The sequence below is a fragment of the Microcaecilia unicolor genome, chromosome 13, assembly GCF_901765095.1.
Source record: "Microcaecilia unicolor chromosome 13, aMicUni1.1, whole genome shotgun sequence".
Lineage (NCBI taxonomy): Eukaryota > Metazoa > Chordata > Amphibia > Gymnophiona > Siphonopidae > Microcaecilia > Microcaecilia unicolor.
The window spans coordinates 66,762,952-66,782,894 of NC_044043.1; the positions used below are offsets into that span (position 1 = coordinate 66,762,952).

General features: G+C 43.4%; 1 protein-coding gene across 3 annotated transcripts in view; it reads right to left on the bottom strand.

Annotated features, from left to right (window-relative positions):
* SPSB1 (splA/ryanodine receptor domain and SOCS box containing 1) overlaps positions 1–11,867 on the bottom strand; it is a 29,995-nt gene extending 18,128 nt beyond the window's left edge. The window contains exon 1 of one of the 3 annotated variants that reach the window (XM_030185850.1): positions 11,785–11,867. The gene's annotated coding sequence lies outside the window, so the exon portion shown is untranslated. Of the gene's footprint in view, positions 1–1,872; positions 1,895–11,657; positions 11,741–11,784 lie in introns of those variants that run through there. The other 2 variants (XM_030185851.1, XM_030185852.1) reach the window with 2 other exon arrangements.
* Positions 11,868–19,943: the final 8,076 nt, after the last annotated feature.

The window sequence follows — 19,943 nt, forward strand, 5'->3', positions numbered from 1 at the left end:
CAAGAAAGACAGAAAGAGGTTTCCCAGTGCTAATTAAATTGATTAAGCAACAAGCCTTAAATATTTAGGACAAAATATCAGGTAGTTTCTCACCTAAGCCAGCCAATTTGAGAAGTATGGGATTTAGGGGTCAGAATAAACCTGTCCTTTTTGCAGGAGCTTGGTTCTTCAGTCCCAGTACCTGGAAGTTAGAAGTAAAATTGGTATGTCCTTTAGTTTGAGTCCAACCCTGCTTGCCCCCAGCTGTGGGGGTGCTTAAGTCCCAATGGGTCAGCTTAAGTGCTGCTATCAAGGGAATTCTGTAGCTTAATGGACCCAAATGGTAGTGTCTGATCAAGGACCTTACAGTTTATTAAACTTTTAAAACTACCCTAGATATTAATAACTTTCTTTTTGAATAAATCTAGATATTGCCAATAATTCTAGCAGTTTCAGCTATGTAAAAATGCCCCTCCCCTTTATCAGAGCTTGGCAGGAACAGAAAGAAAGCAAGAAAGACAGAAAGAGGTTTCCCAGTGCTAATTAAATTGATTAAGCAACAAGCCTTAAATATTTAGGACAAAATATCAGGTAGTTTCTCACCTAAGCCAGCCAATTTGAGAAGTATGGGATTTAGGGGTCAGAATAAACCTGTCCTTTTTGCAGGAGCTTGGTTCTTCAGTCCCAGTACCTGGAAGTTAGAAGTAAAATTGGTATGTCCTTTAGTTTGAGTCCAACCCTGCTTGCCCCCAGCTGTGGGGGTGCTTAAGTCCCAATGGGTCAGCTTAAGTGCTGCTATCAAGGGAATTCTGTAGCTTAATGGACCCAAATGGTAGTGTCTGATCAAGGACCTTACAGTTTATTAAACTTTTAAAACTACCCTAGATATTAATAACTTTCTTTTTGAATAAATCTAGATATTGCCAATAATTCTAGCAGTTTCAGCTATGTAAAAATGCCCCTCCCCTTTATCAGAGCTTGGCAGGAACAGAAAGAAAGCAAGAAAGACAGAAAGAGGTTTCCCAGTGCTAATCTTCATAGACCACTGCAAAGACTATTTGTATGCTGCTTTTGACAATTTGTATAAAGAACAAAACAATAACATTAACCACACATAAGCCAGACTGCAGTTGTTCAACATACTTTTCAACTGTAAACTTAAGATATGTATTAGTAAAGATTCTGAGAGAGGAGATATAACTGTCAGAAACAATCTAGAATAGTAGATTTGTATTATGGGTGGGGGGGAATGGGGAAGAGGCAGTTCATGGACACATGAGCCTTTGAGGACAAGAGTCCAGTTCATCAGATGCATCTCAACTCTTGTCCTCAAACTTCTGCCCCAATAAAATTGGTTAAATATGCAAGAGGTATCACTGACATCTGGGGCATTTCTTACAACTACAGACTAGCATGGTTTCTCCTCTGAAAGCTGGAGTCTGTTGACGCTGCAATATCACACGATATGTCGTGAGGAGGTTTTGATTCTCACACTTCTCAAAAGGGAGGGAAAGAGGACGAGATTTGATATGCCATCTTTCTGCGGTTACAATCAAAGCAGTTTACATATTATATACAGGTACTTATTTTGTACCTGGGGCAATGGAGGGTTAAGTGACTTGCTCAGAGTCACAAGGAGCTGCAGTGGGAACTGAATCTCGTTCCCCTGGTTCTCAGGCCACCATACTAACCATTAGGCTACGCCTCCACTTCTTACACAGAGTGCACAAGATCCAATTAAATAAAATTCCAGAGTATCTCAACTTTACTCAGGCAAGGTTCTACATGAGGTGAAGTGCTCTTTCCTGGGGATAAAAGCAACCAGCTCAGCACACAGCACTGTTTAATTATGAGACTCCCAAGAATGAAAAAGATCCCATGGTGTGACCTCACCTTGAGTAGTGCGTTCAATTCTGGTTGCTGTATCTAAAAAAAAAATAATAATAATAATAATAAAAAAAAAGATATAGCTGAACTACAAAAAAGGTTCAAACAAGAGTAACCATAATGATAAAATGATAAAACTCCTCTCATATGAAGAAAGGCTAAAGAGGTTAGGGCTCTTCACCTTGGAAAAAAAAGAGACAGCTGAGGGGAGACATGATTGAGGTCTATAATCCCGAGTGGTATACAGCGGGTAAAAGTGAATCAATTTTATACTCTTTCAAAAAGTACAAAGACCAGGGGACACTCAATGAAGTTACATGAAAATACTTGTAAACACGCATAGGAGAAAATATTTTTCACTCAACAGTTAAGCTCTGGAATTTGTTGCCAGTGGATGTGGTTAACAGTGGTTAGCGTATATGGGTTTAAAAAAAGGTTCGGACAAGTCCCTGGAGGAAATGTCCACAGACCGATATTGGAGATAGACATGGGGGAAGCCACTGCTTGCCCCAGGATCAGCACCGTGGGGTCTTACTACTATTTGTGTTTCTGCCTGGTACTTGTGATCTGGATTGGCCACTGCTGGAAAAAGAATACTGGGCTAGATGGACCATTAGTCCGATCCAGTATGGCTATTCTTATGTTAAGAAACAGACCATCAGAACAAGGTGTGAGATCACACAAGGAAGGAGGTAGCGGACCAAACCAACACCTGAATCGAAAAAGGCAGCTTAAATGAGACACCCCCCTCCCTCCCCCCAAGGACTGGAAGACAAACACCAGACACTGAAGAGGAAAGGTTACCTGTTCCATCTAGTTTTTTACTAGACAGATCACCCAGTCCCCTAATGCCAGCAGGCAGAGGACAAAGCTTTTGGAGCCCTGTCTTGGCAACATCGGGCCAAGATGCCCTGTTCTCTGCAGAGGCTTCAAGGGCCAGAATTTCCATAATAGAACATTTATAACACCGTAAAATATCCAAACCAAAACTGCACCTTTACCAGCAGATTGCTTTCATTCTCAAGTGGCTGTCTGGCTCCCAGACATGCTCTAATGTTTGGCAGCTATCCCCTTTGAAACGGCAACTAATTAATTTAAATTAAAAAAACTAAGAGCATAGAGGATGAAAGTCTGATGCAATGAGACAGCTTAGAGAGCCCTTGTATCACAGCAATAATCAAGTTTGCGTTTCATTTGATACACTGCTTTCTAGATAGACCCTCAAAGCAGTTTACAATATTAAATCATTAAAAAAATCATAAAAGTAAAGGTAGAGCAAAATAGCAAAGCTACAATTTTGGGGCGGGAAAAGCTGAGGAGGTAGAAGATGCTCTTCTTCGGTGGTTTTCTCAAGTCAGGAGCAGACAGTTTCCTGTCAGGGGTCCACTGCTTATGGAGAAAGCTAACGAGCGAGCTGAAAGTCTTGGACTAACTGAATTCAAGGCCACTGTTGGATGCTTGGAAAGATGGCAGGAGAGGAACAACATAAAATTCAAGAAACAGCATGGTGAAAAACAAGACGCTGATGACTTTGGTGCTGAAAATTGGGTTGTTTCAGTTCTTCCTACCATCTTGAATGAGTTTGCACCTCGTGACATTTTCAATGCTGACGAAAACGGTCTCTACTGGCGAGCGATTCCTGATGGAACACTTGCATTCAAACAAGCCGGAACTACAGGTCTGTCTCAGTTCTAGGGGGAAGGGGTCAGATTGCAGCCCCCTGTGCAGAAAACATTAACCTTGGGGTTAGCACTGCAGAACTGCAAGTGATCCATAGCTATTATATATTGAACAGACCCCATCGGGGGAAGGCTGTTTTTCTTAATCAATGCCTTTGGACAGCATCCTTTGTATATCTTTAAGAGCAGTATGCCTTTGGGCTGCTTTGTTTATACAGCATATACTTCTGAATACTAAATGAGACCCCTGATATAGGCATTTTTTGACACCGAAACACGGACCATATCGGGTCCTTCTGTATGAACAAGCAAGAAAGTGTCTTTTAAGCACTTTCTCCAGCATTGGAGTTGTCTTTTTGGTCAGCCTCTACTCTTGCCTGATTGGACTGGCCATTTTGATGTAGAGGTTCTTTCTGTTTTGGTGTTCCTGTTCTACAGCTATATGTGCCAGAACTCACCTGAGAATTGTTGCCCAAAAACAAAAGTCAGAGCAAGGACAGGCCAGAGTTTGAGAAAAGGCAAGAGTTCCCAACAGAAATGAGGAAAGCCATTCCCAGAATCACAAACGCCTAACAGTTAGCAGGAGCCACACCTTATAACCTGAAAACTAAAGCAAGCTCAACTGGTCTTTCCTAAATTTCTAGGCCAGGCCCAAACAGCACCAGCATTACAGAATGCTGAAAGTTACAGGGAGACAGCAGAAAACAGGTTGAATTCTGGATACTCTTGTTCCTTCTATTCCCAGTTCTGTAAGGCATACCAAATCCCAGCCTTGGCTGACCTCTAGAATCTGCTAGCTACACTCCTTTGGCTAAAATCCCGTGCCCATGCTGACTTCATACATTTCAAATTCTTGTTGGCCTCTTTCCAGTCTGCTCTTTCACTTGCCAAACAGGACTACTACATCCAGTTGACAAACTCTCTTGGCTCAAACCCCCTCAGCATCTCTTTGCCACACTGAACTCACTCCTCAAAGTGTCTTTTCACTTTCTCCCCACACTCTGGCTGAGTACTTTCATGATAAGGTTCACAAGATTAATCTTGAATTCTCAACCAAGTCACCTCCACCTCTCATTCCCTCAGTCCATTCTCTCAACCCTCCTTCAATCTATGCCTCCTTTTCTGAAATCACTGAAGAGGAATCTGAACATTTTCTTAACTCCTCCAAACTAACTACCTCTTCCTCTGATCCTATTCACACCCATCTACTTAGCACTATCTCTCCTACTGTCATCCCTTCTATCTGTCATGTTCTCAACCTTTCACTTTCCACTACAACTGTTCCTGATGCCTTCAAACAAGCCATAGTTACATTTAAAAAAAAACTTCATTGAACCCAACCTGTCCTTCCAACTATCGCCCCATCTCCCTCCTCCCTTTCCTATCCAAGATACTGGAACATGCTGTTCACTGCCATTGTCTTTAATTTCTTTATCTCAAGTTATTCTTGATCCACTTCAATCTGGCTTTCACCCTCTTCACTCAACTGAAACAGCCCTTGCTAAAGTCTCCAATGGCCTGTTCTTGGTCTGATCCAAAGATCTCTCTCTCTCTCTCCTCATTCTTCTCAATCTATCTGCTGCTTTTGACACTGTTGATCACCGCCTACTTCTTGATACGCTGTCCTCACTTGGATTTCAGGGCTCTGTTCTTTCCCGGTTTTCTTCTTATCTCTCCCATCACAGTTTTAGTATATACTCTGGCGGATCCTCCTCCACTTCTATATCACCATCAGTTGGTGTACCTCAGGGCTAGGTCATGGGACCTCTTATTTTTTCTATCTATACTTCTTCTTTTGGTGCTCTGATCTCATCCCATGGTTTTCAGTATCACCTTTATGCTGATGACTCCCAGAACTACCTCTCCACACCAGAAATTTCAGTAGGAATGCAGGCCAAAGTATCAGCCTGCCAGTCTGACATTGCTGCCTGGATGTCTCACCGCCATCTGAAACTAAACATGGCCAAGACTGAGCTTCTTGTCTTTCCCCATAAACCCACCTTTCCTTGTCCCCCATTCTATACCTCTGTACATAACATTCGCATTTTCCCTGTCTCATCAGCTCGTAACCTTATCTTTGACTCCTCTCTCTCTTTCTCTGCACATATCCAACAGAATACTAAAACCTGTTATTTCTTTCTCTATCACCAAAATTCATCCTTTCCTTTCTGAGCACATTACCAAAACCCTTCACACTCTTATCTCACTATTGCACGACTTATATTCCGCCAGTGTCGCTATGCTCATATCAGCCCTCTCCTCAAGTCACTTCATTGGCCTCCCTTTCCGCATACAGTTAAAACAACTCTTATTGACTTACAAGTGCCTTCACTCTGCAGCTCCTCAGTACCTCTCCACTCATCTCTTATCTGTACCCTTCTCCTCTACTACTACTACTACTTATCATACTGCCAACTCAAGAGACTGTTCCTTTTATCTTGCTGCACCATATGCCTGGAATAGACTTCCTGAGCTAGTATGTCAAGTTCTATCTCTGGCCGTCTTCAAATCTAGGCTAAAAGCCCGCCTTTTGACGTAGCTTTAGCTGTTAACCCCTATTCCCTTGTACAGTATCCACGTATGCTTCATCATTTCCACCTTAGTAATTCCCTTATCTCTTATTTGCCTGTCCTGATTAGATTGTAAGTACATTTGAGCACGGACTGTCTCTTCATGTTGAAGTGTACAGCGGCTGCATATGTCTAGTAGCACTATAGAAATGGTAAGAAGTAGCAGTAGTAAATCTTATGTCAGGTATCACAAGGCCATGCCACCAAGGGAAGGAAATTCCAACATTAGTTAGCCAAGTAAAAACCTTCTGTGTGCCTTCTCTGAGCTAAGGAAAAGCCATATGTACTGTAAAACTTTTGCTAACCCTCTCCGCTGAGAGATCAGGAAGCCCAAGCCTTAGAAACCAAGGCAGATACGCAGCAGATAGAGGAAAAAAATGTTGGCATGTTTCATTTATCAGTTAATAATCGAGTCCATATATTATTTATTGTTCTTGATATACCACAATACATCAATAAAAGATACCTATGCAGTTGTAAAGAGAGTCTATATACTTTTCACTCCTGAGGAAAGTAAAGTTTTTAAAGCTCTGCCAGGTCAGCTCCTCCCACAGTGAGATACAGCACAGACAGCTGAAGGGCAGACCATACACGCAGAGCCATATGCAGATATCACACTAACACATGCATGAATACAGCACAAACAAGTGAAAAGTGATTTCAAATAATTTTAAAACAGGGCTGTTTTAGCACAAAAAAATTAAAATGTGCCGGTCTAAAATTTGAAATAACATTTTAGAATACAAAAAAAAAAAAAAGTGACCAAAACCAAGAGATCTCATGAATATTCATTGTGGAAATCTTGAAAACCTGACTGGGTTGTGGCACACGAGAAACTGTGGTTGCCCACCCCCATCTTAGTGCTAGGCTAGTGGATACTATAGTACTGAAGAATAAGGTCTGGTGTTGTCAATGGAATGCAAGTTCCACTGGAAAGCTGAAGAAATAAAGTATTCAAGATAAGGTAATCAGTGTTTGCTTTTGGAGTGTAGCACTGATACCCCAAAGGACCTCTACAGATTCCTCATTCTGCTTTATCTTAACTTGCTTCTGATAAACTAATACAGACTCAGCCAAGCTGTTGTGCCAGTGGAGGGAAGTCCCCTGGCTGTAATCTGTTTACAAAGGGCCCGATGCTCACAACTTCAGCACTAGAGGCGAGGGCGCGCATCCCAAAGCGCAAAAGCAGCGCTGAAAACTAGCTCCCCCAATGCCCAAAGCAAACTGGATGTACATATTATGCACATTAAAAAAGCGAAAGCAAGGGGAAGGAACATGACTGACACATGCAAACACCGTGAAACTCCTGTGCGCATGTGCCAGGCAAAAACAGAAGTGCAAGAGCACATCGGCACCTTTCCCTCACACCATGAAATATAAACCCTCCCAAAATTTTGCAGTTTAAATCCCCTAAGAGACTCACATCACAAAACACAGGAAAACAGGCGCCAATGCCCCCCCACCCCACCCCGGCTTTGCATGGACTCACAGACATGTTTTTTTTTCTAATAGCACTACAGGCTGCACGGACTTCTTTCTCCTTTCAAAAGAAGCCAAAAATGTCATGAGAAAAATGCAAAAGAAATTCTCTTCTCAAAACCCAAATGCCATCCCTGACCCGGCAGTGTGTTTTCAACATTAAGGCTAGTGTTAGTTTTTGTGCTGCCTTCTGAGCACTGGAGTGAATATAAAATCACTTGATCTGAATCAATTTCAATGCATTTAAATGCAATTTGTGCTGATCTTCAGCGCACAGATCAGCATGCGCACTGAAGGGTCATGTGCATGCTGTGCATATTAACATGCGTGCAGTTCTGGTGCTAATCGTTCCTATTGCCAGCATTTGGCCCAGATGCTCAAAACCTAAGTGTAGAATCACTGTGGGACCCATACATAGAGGCTTCAGGTAGAAAAACGCAGAGGTCTGACCCGCAAACATAATACCATGTCATGCAGAACTTACAGCTAATGGGGTGGGGGTGGGGGAGAAAAGTGTGCCAGATGCCTAGAGAGGATGCTCTTGTGTGCATGTCTGAAAGAAAACAGAAGTACCAGCACACATGGGCACCTGTCTTCTGTGCCTTGCACTAATTTATGTGCAAGTAATTTTTGCGAGGCTCATATTTAGGTGCAGAACGTGCACCCATGTATGCTTTAACTTTCAGTTTTGTTCAGACACGTGCAGCTGTCTGTAACCTCCTGTCTGCCTCTGACCCTAGCAGGGGCTTCCTTCCGGTTGCAAAAGGAGACAAAACCAGCAGTTAAATCTCAAAAACCATCATGAAATCCTCGCCACAAACCCTTGTACGCAGCCCCAGACTTGGTGAAAGTCCTCACAGCAATCGTGCGTCCAAAGCCCTCATTTACTTCTCTGTATTGCCATGGAATACGCAAGTCTCATCGGCATTCATTTTAATGCAATGTGCAGCCATTATTCCTAACACCCGTGCTCAGTCCCCCTCTGCATTGCTTGATGCATACAACCCTCGGTAACTGTGTGGTTAGGCCCGCAGTAGCTTTCTGCATCGACCCCTGTGTCTTTCAATCTCAAGGGAGCCTTAGGGAATTCACTGAAGGAGGAAGGCCAGTAAGAATGTGCTATATGCAGCTTCTAATGCCCACATGCTAAGTGCTTGCTCATGTGGGCACTGTTGTTATGTATGAGCCTGGAAGCTACCTTTGCCTCCTTCAGCCAGGTTAGGTTCCTTTTCATCCTTGTCAAACCAGTGGGATTTGCCCTCCTCCTAGTAGACGAGAGACAGAGCAAATCTGCTCACCTTCCCCATACATTTTGGTGCAGCCAGTAAGCCCATCAGTAGTGCTCTGTCTCCTACAAGTGAGAGACATTTGCTGGTGAAGCAAGACTAAAGAAAATCCAGCATTGTGGGCTGACTTTCAAGCTGTTCTGCAGTTACAGGGGCCAGGGACTGTAGGGGGTTCCCTCCAGAAGTCATCCAAATGGTGGGCTGTTCCTCCTTGGGGCCACTTTCAATAGGGGCCCTTGAGGTCAGCAAGAAATACCTGCATATAATAAATGTAAACTGCTTTGATTGTACCACAAAAAGGAGGTATATCAAATCCCATTACCGTTAACCCTTAGGTTCAGAAGATTTCTGCCTACAGTTTTTGTACATACAATTTGTTAATATATGCGAAAAAAAACAGAGAGAGAGAAAACATAAAAACAGTGCAGCTGCAGGCCCCAAAAGACCCCAGAGGCGGAAGCCTCCCCTCTGGAAGGACCGGTGGGCAACTGGGGTATATCAAACACAGGCCAGTTTGGCAAGGACAAATCACACCATGAAGAACAAGAAACACAGCCAGGCGAGGCCTGTGTTCTCTCTTGCAGTGTGGAGGCCTCTGACAGCAGCTTGTTAATGCTGCTTCCCAGTAACAAGCGCTACTCCCAGAGACCCTTAAGTACGTAAGGAGGCTTCAGGCTTTCTGTTTGATAGTAGTTAGAGCTTCACTGCTGCTGTCAGCAGAGAAACTTTCACCCTTTTCAAGAATTTTTCAGACTGCACTTCATTTATATTAAGGCATTAAAATACTATTACCAACATATTTTGGAAGAGTCTACTTTGGAAGTGATGTGCTCTTTAAGACCTGCCTTTTTGGCAGCTCTAATAAATAGAAACAGGTGCTAGCAGCAATGAGAAACAACCATAGCATCCTTTGCACAGGGGGCTGAAAAAGCTGTGGCTTGATCACATTTTAAAACCTGTTGATTACATTCCCAGTGTAGCTTTACTATGTAAGGTCAGGCAGTTCACGACCTTGGAATTCAGGGCCTAACAAGCCAACTCTTGCTAACTTGATATCTTTGCTAGATCTCTTGATCATGGCTATAGATTGAGCCATGGCCATTTTGGGATCAGCAGGTACATGGAGGGAAACCTGAAAGAAGACACTACACAGCTGCCAAGTTACCCATTCCAGGAGGGAGACTTTTTTGCCGTTCCTGGATTTCTGCCTGCAGAACTGATTTCAACTGACAGAATCATGGACTAAAGATACTACACTGCTTTGGGATGTAAATTTAAAACCAGGCCCGGCCAAAATGTCTCCCTCTTGGAATGGGTAATTTGGCAGCTCTGCACCTGCCCCCTCTTAGAGCTAGTTCTGTGTCATTTCAGGTAACTGGTCTTGCTCCTCACTGTGAAGGAGCTGGGACTGCTATAGAGGATATCATGCTTTAGCTGAAGGACAAAGTACCCCAGGCTAAGCAAGGGCTCCTTGCTAGTCTTGATGTTTCAGAAAAGAGAACTGGTGTTGGAAGTTCCCATTTTCAGACCTACGAAGCCACTTAGCACTGGGACCTGCGTTACCAAAGGTCAATAAGCAATATGAGACTGCCAAATAGAAACATCTGTGGCTACATGTCTGAAAAAGAGATTCTGCCAGAATGTACCAGTAAGGTGCCTGTACATCTGGGATTGAAAAGACAACCTGTGTCTCGACCAGTGGAAAAGGCTGAGTATTGTAAAAGGCAATTATGGCTTAGTGGGGAAGCTATGGTCCAGCTCAAAATTTGGAATAGACAAGAAAAGGAAGAAGGGAGGCCTTATCTGCTGTCATTCCTTGAGTCCTTGCAAAACTAGTCCACAATCCTTCACAAATGTGTCAGCCAGACTGAGAATCTGGACTTGAACTTCTAAAGCATCAACTAGAAGTGTGCGTTTTTAATCACGGAATAGTATTTGGTGATATACCCTCTCCCCCCCCCCCCCCCCCCCCACACCAAAAAAAAGAAGCTATATTAGAACTTAAGTGCTGTATTATGTTAACAATGAGTTTTCAAGTCACAGGAAGGAAACTTTGCCAATAGCATACTGACTGGCTTCCCAGCTGCATCAACATATTTATAGGGAAGGCAAATCCCACTGGTCTGTTAGGACTCAAGGAACCAGATCAACCCCAAATTTGGAACAGGAGTCCTACACCACAAATATCAAAAAATGTAGTTGGTGCAAAAATACATGAAGGATGGACCATGGGGTTCCCTGAAAAAGAGAAGAGGCACTAGAAGTGAAAGCTCCAAGTGTTATGACAATGTCTGATTGCTATGAAAATCCACTAGAGGATAGAACATTCAAACAAGAAGGACCCAACACAGATCCGTGTTTTGGCACGAATACCTGCTTCAAGTGGTACTATATCTATAAAGTCCAGATATAGTGACACTAAATGATAAGTAGTATAGTGTTAGATCTAATGTGCAAAGAACACCTCTATGGTGGCAGCAAGAAGCACTAAAGCACAGTTAGACTTTTTGTCTATCATTCAGTAGAAACTGTCTTTGTTATGGCTTTTTATTAAAGCTCTATTGGAGCTTTCACCTCTAGTGCCTTTTTTTTTTTTTTTTTTTCCCCATGGTCCACCCTACTCTAGAAGACTTTGTTGATATCTTTAGGTAGAGTATTTTGTCTCCCTTCTTGTTTGTTTGGTTTTTTTTTGGTTGGCAAACATACATAAACCATGATTTAAGTAAAAAAAAAAAAAGGAATCATAGAATTCACATGACCAACGTCTAAGAAAATACCTAGACATATCAAGTCACACGCGTTTGAACACTCTCACACGCCGAACACCCTTCTTCACATACATTCGGGGATCGAAGTCCCAACTCCCCCAAGGTCTGCCATCTCTTCCTCTCTCCCCCATCCTACCTTTAAACTCATGTCTGAGATCCTCACCATCTGCCCCGCCGAGTTCCTTCTCCAGCGCCCCTCCCCCTCTGACGCAATGCCGCGCCACGCCCTGTCAGAAAAAGGAAGTTGCGTCGAGGGGGAGGGGAACCGCGGGACGCCAGGAAAGAATGCAATGGGCGTCACGTGATTGACGACGATCTTAAATCTCTAAGACAAGTTGGAAGGGAGGTGGGATGGGGGAATATTCCCTTGAGCTTGGCCGAACTGTTCAGTACCTTCTTCCTCAAGGAGGTTGTTTAACCCTTATTCTTACTGCACTTGAGACATTGATACTTAGGGTCGCTTCGACCTAATTGAGTCCCTGTGTTGGGGTTGTCTTGGTGCTATCGGGAAGAAGGACGCACGAGCGAGAGCGCTCGTCCCGAGCCGCAGTTCACCATAGGTCTTGCCTGTGTCTAGTAAAGGGCATTTAGGAGCCTGCGAAGTATCGCCTAGACTTCTGCATTGCACTCAAGTTTATGCACGTTTGCATGGACCTGCATATGCACTTACTGTCTTTGAATCTGCACATGCAAGACATTCCTGTGCACTGTAGCTTTATTTTCCTCTTGTGGCAATTTTGAAAGAGGATTTTCCCTCTTAACCACTTCGAACATAATTTAATACAGCACTTTCGGTGTAGGTCATATTCTACATGTACAAATTGCTTTTACAAAAACGTATGCATGTATAAGGAGTATATTTCTAAGAGGTATGCTTATAGGTAATCCTGAGATCTGCATTTGGGTAGAGCTGTTGTTAGACCCGTGTATTTTATTTTATAAAATTGGCATGTGCCCGCCTTAAAGGTACATGACGTGCACGTAGCTGCTCTTTCTTTGAATCAGATAGCACTTGGCTACTGCAGATTATTGTAGTTGCCTCTGTGTATAAAGACAGCTAAACACATAACTTGGGTTTATGAAATAGAAGAGAGAGTGTGTGTGTGTGTACACATTTTAGTGGGCTCACTTTTTTTTAATCTGGGGCAATAGCGGGTTAAGATGAGTTGAAGGCTAATCTGTTTAAAATTAGGATACCAACAAAAGGTTCAGTTGTGGGATTCCTAGGACCTCTTTTACTACGACACGCTAGCATTTTTAGTGCACGCTAAACAGAGACATGCATATGAATATATGGACATGTTTAATACGCTAAAAACGCTAGCCTGCCTCAGTAAAAGAACCCCCTCGTGATTTATAGGGCCCCTTTGACTTGGGGAAAATGCATTGACGTTTTGTATATGTTGTTAATGAAGTCTGTTTCAGTCAATTATAATTGCTGGTGCTTTTAATTTAGCAGCTGGAGGACTTTGAAGATAGGTGGTATCCTTTTTAGGAATTTTTGTAGAAATTCAGCCTTAATATTTAACATTGGTAGCACTCACGATGCAGGACATAAAGTAGATGTTATTATAACTTGCACTGATAAAGGGCCTTGATTGATCACTGGTCCACTTCTAAATCTTTGTGTCCGATCATTTTTCACATGAATTTATATTGTATGTACAGGCAAACAACCCTCACTATAACCATGAAAAAGAATCATTTTTTTTCTGAGGTAATATTGATCTTCCCCACCTATGGGCAGTAGTAGGCAATGACAGGGGGATAATCAGAAGCAAACGCCGGTGCTAGAGGCTCTTAGCACCATACTAGCACCAGCGTTTGCTAACACCCCATGATCAGAGCCCTTGAGCACATGAAACAACGCGCTCGAGGGCTCTGAATGCAACTAGCATGCAAATGCATGCTAAACATATTCATCCCCAATGATCAGCGGCCAGTGCGCCAAAGATTGGGTCGCTGGCTGCGGCAAACCCTAACGCCAGCTCCAAGCTGGCGTTAGGGTTTGTAGATCATTGGGGAGGAATGGTAAGCCCTGTCCAGCGTGCATCTGCATGCTGGCAGGCCCCCATTCCCCCCCCCCCCCCCACAACAAACCTGCCAGCGACTGGGATGGAGGTCCAGCAGACCTCAGGTCGCCCTGATGATCCCCCCCCCCCCCCCAGGTTCAGGGAGGGCTGGAGAGCCAGTGGGTCTCCAGCCTCCCCTACCTTGTGTGTTGGAGGAGGGAGGGTAGCCTGCCTCCCTCCTCTTCCTGCGACACTGCAAAATGGCAGCACCCAGCCCTGCCCAGTGTATCCTGGGCTGCGCTGGGCAGGGCGCCACCATTTTGTGGCATCATAGGCAGAGGAGGAAGCAGGCTACCCTCCCTCCTCCAACACACAAGGTAGGGGGGACTGGACCACCAGGTACCCCTTGCTGGGGGACCAAGGGGGGGCTGGAGACCCACCAAATCTCCAGCCCTCTCTGAACCTGGGGTGGGGGGAGATCATTGGGGGGGAGACCGGAGGTCCAACAGACCTCCAGGGCCCCTGTCACTGGGGGGGGGGGGGTTGGTCACCCACTTGTGGGGGGGATCATCGGGGGGGGGGACCGGAGGTCCGCGTGATCCCATGGACCTCCAGCCCATGTTTGACAGGTTTGGGCTTTTGACAGCTCAAACCTGTCAAAACAAGTGCGGGAGGATTGTGCTGAGCGCATGCTCAGGCACAATTCTCCCGCAGTTCTACCCCATGATCAGAAATAATTGCGTGCTTAAATGTGCATGCAATTATCTCTGATCATCGGTGCGGTAAAGCCCCGCGCTGTTCCAGCGCTATTTTATAGCACTGTTTGGAACAGCGCAGGGCTTTTGATCATCAATGCATGAGTTACTTCAACCAGTGGCAACTTCTTCAGACACTTTACTGAAGCAATGGAATGATTCTTTCCAGATAGCCATAGATCAGTGTTTCCAAAGTCAGTGTGAAGTACCCCGTTGCCAGTCAGGTTTTCAGGATATCCACAATGAATATGCATGAGATCAGTCTGTATATACTGCCTCCATTGTACACAAATGCACTCAATCTGCAGCCCCTCCTTACCTCTCGTCTCCCCTTACGTTCCTACCCGTAACCTCCGCTCTCAAGACAAATCACTCCTTTCAGTACCCTTCTCCACCACCGCCAACTCCAGGCTCTGCCCTTTCTGCCTCGCCTCACCCCATGCTTGGAATAAACTCCCTGAGCCCATACGCCAGGCCCCTCCCTGCCCATCTTCAAATCCTTGCTCAAAGCCCACCTCTTCAATGTCGCCTTCGGCACCTAACCACTATACCTCTGTTCAGGAAATCTAGACTGCCCCAACTTGACATTTCGTTCTTTAGATTGTAAGCTCCTTTGAGCAGGGACTGTCCTTCTTTGTTAAATTGTACAGCGCTGCATAAGCCTAGTAGCGCTCTAGAAATGTTAAGTAGTAGTATTGTGGATATCCTGAAAACCTGATTGGCAAGGGAGTTTTCCAGGACTGACTTGGGAAATACTGCCATAGTTTAAGTGGCCCCTTTCAGAAAGCTCCCACAACAAGATCAATTACAGATTCATGGTATACAGAGATTAGGCAGAAAAAAAAGGAATGCGGAAAATTGGAGAGAGCTTGAACTCTCTCACCAACTGATGAACTCAAACAACTATGAAGAGAGCAGATTGACCAGTACAAAATAGCAGTTCAATCTCAGAAAAAGGTCTATTATTGTAGAAAAATATCTGAAAGCTGTAATTCATCAAAAGAACTTTTTAACACAGTTAATCTATTTAAAGCATCAAACATGTTTCAAATCTAAGAATCAGTCAGAATGATATGGCATTATATTTTCAAAGAAAATATTTTGAAAATTCAAACAGAATTGAATATGGAACAAGACCCACCGAGGTTCTCAGAAACTATTGCAGAGAACACTGCCTTTCAACAATCTGTAGGTATCCCTTCAGGTTTTGTTTTCAATTCATTTACAATTGTAAATTAAGAACTAATAAGTACACTTTTAAAGAAATTTGTACAAGGCTCTTGCCAATTAGACCCATGTCCAGCCAAAATTATGAGAGAGCTTCCAAAACAGTTTCCACCCAAACTTACCCATCTAATAAACCACCTTTTGACGGAAGGAAATATGCCAAATAAATTAGGTTACATTATGGTAACACCTTTATTGGAGGGTTCCAATCTGGAGCCTACAGACAGGATTTCATCCTGATTATAGAACAGACACAGTCCTACTAGCATTAATGATTAATTTGAGGAACAATTTAGTCAAGGGTGTATTCATTTTGATTATGCAACTAGATCAGCCACTTTCAATTTGGTAAACCATGAGATTCTCATAGATTATCTAAGATTCCTATTTGTTTCAAAGTTCTTAGATGGTTTACTGGTTCTTACAACATCAAACCCTCTAAGTTGTATGGAATAAATCCATCTTTAATGCCTGGCGTATGTCGCAGGGGGTACCGGAGGGTTCTCTGCGTTCCCATATTCTCTTTAACGTGTATCTGAATGGACAGAAACAAGCACTTAACTCTTCTAAGATTAGGTATTTTTCTTATGCTGATATTTTACTATTCCCTGTGGAAAAATCATTATACGAATCCTCCCTCTTGATACTACTACTTATCATTTCTATAGCGCTACTAGACGTACGCAGCACTGTACACTTGAACATGAAGAGCCAGTCCTTGCTCAACAGAGCTTACAATCTAATTAGGACAGACAAACAAGAGGTAAGGGAATATTAAAGTGAGGATGATAAAATAAGGGTTCTGAACAAGTGAATAAGGGTTAGGAGTTAAAAGCTGCATCAAAAAGGTGGGCTTTTAGCTTAGATTTGAAGACGGCCAGAGATGGAGCTTGACATACCGGCTCAGTAAGTCTATTCCAGGCATATGGTGCAGCAAGATAAAAGGAACGGAGTCTGGAGTTAGCAGTGGAGGAGAAGGGTGCAGATAGGAGAGATTTACCCAGTGAACAGAGTTCCCGGGGAGGAAAGTAGGGAGAGATGAGAGTGGAGAGGTACTTAGGAGCTGCAGAGTGAATGCACTTATAGGTCAATAAGAGGAGTTTGAACTGTATGTGGAAACGGATAGGAAGCCAGTGAAGAGATTTGAGGAGAGGGCTAATATGAGCATAACGACACTGGTGGAATATTAGTCATGCAGCAGAATTTTGAACAGAGTGAAGAGAAGATGGCTAAGTGAGAAGCAAGTTGCAATAGTCTAAGCGAGAGGTGATACGAGTGTGGATGAGGGTTCTGGTAGTGTGCTCAAAAAGGGAAGGGTGAATTTTGGTGATATTATAGAGAAAGAAATGACAGGTTTTAGCAGTCTGCTGAATATGTGCACAGAAGGAGAGGGAGGAGTCGAAGATGACCCCAAGCTTATGAGCTGATGAGACAGGAAGGATGAGAGTGTTATCCACAGAAATAGAGATGACAAAGGTATTTGATAAAGTCAGCCAATGGATGTTACTAAGGGTTCCTTTTACTGAGGTGCGCTAAATGATGATACCCATAGGAATATAATGGACGTCCTATCATTTAGGGTGTGCTAAAAGCTGTTAGTGCACCTTAGTAAAAGGACCCCTAAATTATGAAGATATATCCAGCTAAAACTAATATCTTTTGGGTAGGGGGTACACTATACCTATCACAACTATTACATATTGCAACATCTTTATTAGATATTATAAACTGTTCAAAATATTTTTCTTAAAACCAACACATACAAATCACACTGTTGCTCACCACTCAACCAACCATTCCCATAACATGAAACACCTATTGTCCTTTATTTTAAAAGAACAAACCAAAACACATCCTAATAACAGTAGGTGTTTCATGTTATGGGAGTGGTGAGCGATTTGTATGTATTGGCTTTAAGAAAAATATTTTGAATAGTTTATAATATCTAATAAAGATGTTGCAATATGTAATAGTTGTGACAGATATAGAGGGGCATAATCGAACACGAACGCCTATCTCCATGGGCGTCTATGTCCGAAAACGGGTACGTGAAGAGGAGGGACAGACCGTATTTTCAAAAAAAAAATGGACGTCTTTGTTTTGTTTCAAAAATACGGTTTGTACGGACCAAATGCCATGGATTTGTTTGTTTCTGAGCTGGGCGTTTTTTTTTTTTTTGCGATAATGGAAACTAAAACCGGCCAGCTCAAAAACTTCCTAATCCGAGCCATTTGGTCATGGGAGGGGCCAGGATTCGTAGTACACTGGCCCCCCTGACATGCCAGGATACCAACTGGGCACCCTAGAGGTCAGTGTGGTGGACTTCTGAAACAGCTCCCACATGCATAGCTTCCTTACCACGGGTGCTGAGCCCCCACAACCCCTCCCCTAAAATCCACTACCCACAAATGTACAACACTACCATAGCTCTTAGGGGTGAAGGGGGCACCTACATGTGGGTACAGTGGGTTTTGGAGGCCTCCCATTTACCAGCACAAGTGTTACAGGTAGGAGGGATGGGCCTGGGTCCGCCTGCCTAAGTGCACTGCGGTACCCACTAAAAGTGCTCCAGGCCTCTAGGACTTGTTGCTGCTATAGAACCTTGGCACACCAGTTGACACCTGAAGACTAATGTCTCTGAAAACGTCCTTTATTCGAATAAGCACGTTTACTCACAGTTAACTGCAGATCAGAGGTTGTGCCCCACTGGCAAAGAGTCTCCCTGGCACACTCTGACCCAGTAAGCAGAGGGAAAAGCACCATGGGAGTAGAACCTACCAACTACCAACATCGTGAGCATTTAACACAAACTAGTGGAATCACGGAGCCCAATACCCTACACCCACCACAATGCATTGCTGATGTGACTCTGAAGTGCGCATAACAGAAAAGGTGTCACACTCACCCGAGAGCCACATCAGAACCAGGGAAAGGCTGTCAGAGGATAGAACACAATCTGCTGTCATGGAGGTGGGTACGGCATTTGAGGCTGGCATACAGACTGGCAAAAAAAGTTTGTAAAGTGGGGTTTTTTTGGTGGGAGGGCGTTAGTGACCACTGGGGGAGTCAGGGGAGGTGATCCCCAATTCCCTCCAGTGGTCATCTGGTCAGTTGGGGCACTTTTTTGGGACTTGGACCTGAAAAAAAAGGGTCCAAATAAAGTGGACCAAATTCTCGTCCAAAACACCCTTCTTGTTTCGATTATCAGCTAAAGACGCCCATCTCTCCTCGTCCGATAACCACACCCCAGTCCCGCCTTCACCACACCTCCAACACGCCCCCGTCCACTTTGTTCGTTCCTGCGACGGAGTGCAGTTGAAGACAACCAAAATCGGTTTCGATTATACCGATTTGTTCGCCCACGGGAGAAAGACGCCCATCTCCCGATTTGGGTTGAAATATGGGCGTCTTTCTCTTTCGAAAATAAGCTGCATAGTGTTTGGAACAACTGATACAAGTCTACGGGAATATCTGTTCCCAGGTATTGAAGAGTGGGTAGGGGTAGAGATGTGGAAGTACCATAGCTTAAAATTAAGTTAGCTATGGTGGAAATTCTCTTCCAGTCACATATTAAAATTCTTGGTGTGACACTAGATTCTGCACTCAGTATGGACAAACATGACTGAAACAGTTAGGAAAGCATTTACTAAACAATTGTTGCACCAAATCAATCCATTTATAGATCCTTCTCAATTACAAACTGTTTTGTTAGCAGTGATTATGAGTCAACTAGATTACTGTAATATTGTTTTGTTAGGTTTGCCAGACTCATTAATACAAAGATGGTGCAGAATGAGGCAGCCAAATTGATCGGGGGGGGGGGGGATTCTATTGATCATGCTACTCCGTTCCTAGTTAAGTTACATTGGCTTCCATTAAAGGCTACAATACATATTCAGTTATTCATGTTTGTTTTCAAAATTCTGTGTAGTCTAGCCCTGTATTATTTTTGTGATACAATTTCACTAAATTCAACTGCTATGTTCGCCACAAGAAATTAGATTAATAATTCCTTTGAATTCAGTTTGCCAAAAGTCTAGCACTAGGAAGAATGTATTGTAGGCTGTGGCCCTGATCTGTGGAACAAATTACTGCGTTGCCTAAGAGGGATAAAAAGTTACTATATGCTTAGGAAGTAGGTTAAAGCTCACTTATTTGATTTTTACTACTTTAATCAGACAAATGAATGTTTATATTTAATTGTTTGTGGTATAAGATTATGATGTTATAATTTTGGGAAATTGACCCAACTTTTCTTCTTACTAGTCTCCTGTAATCCACCTTGAGCCGCACTTGGGTTA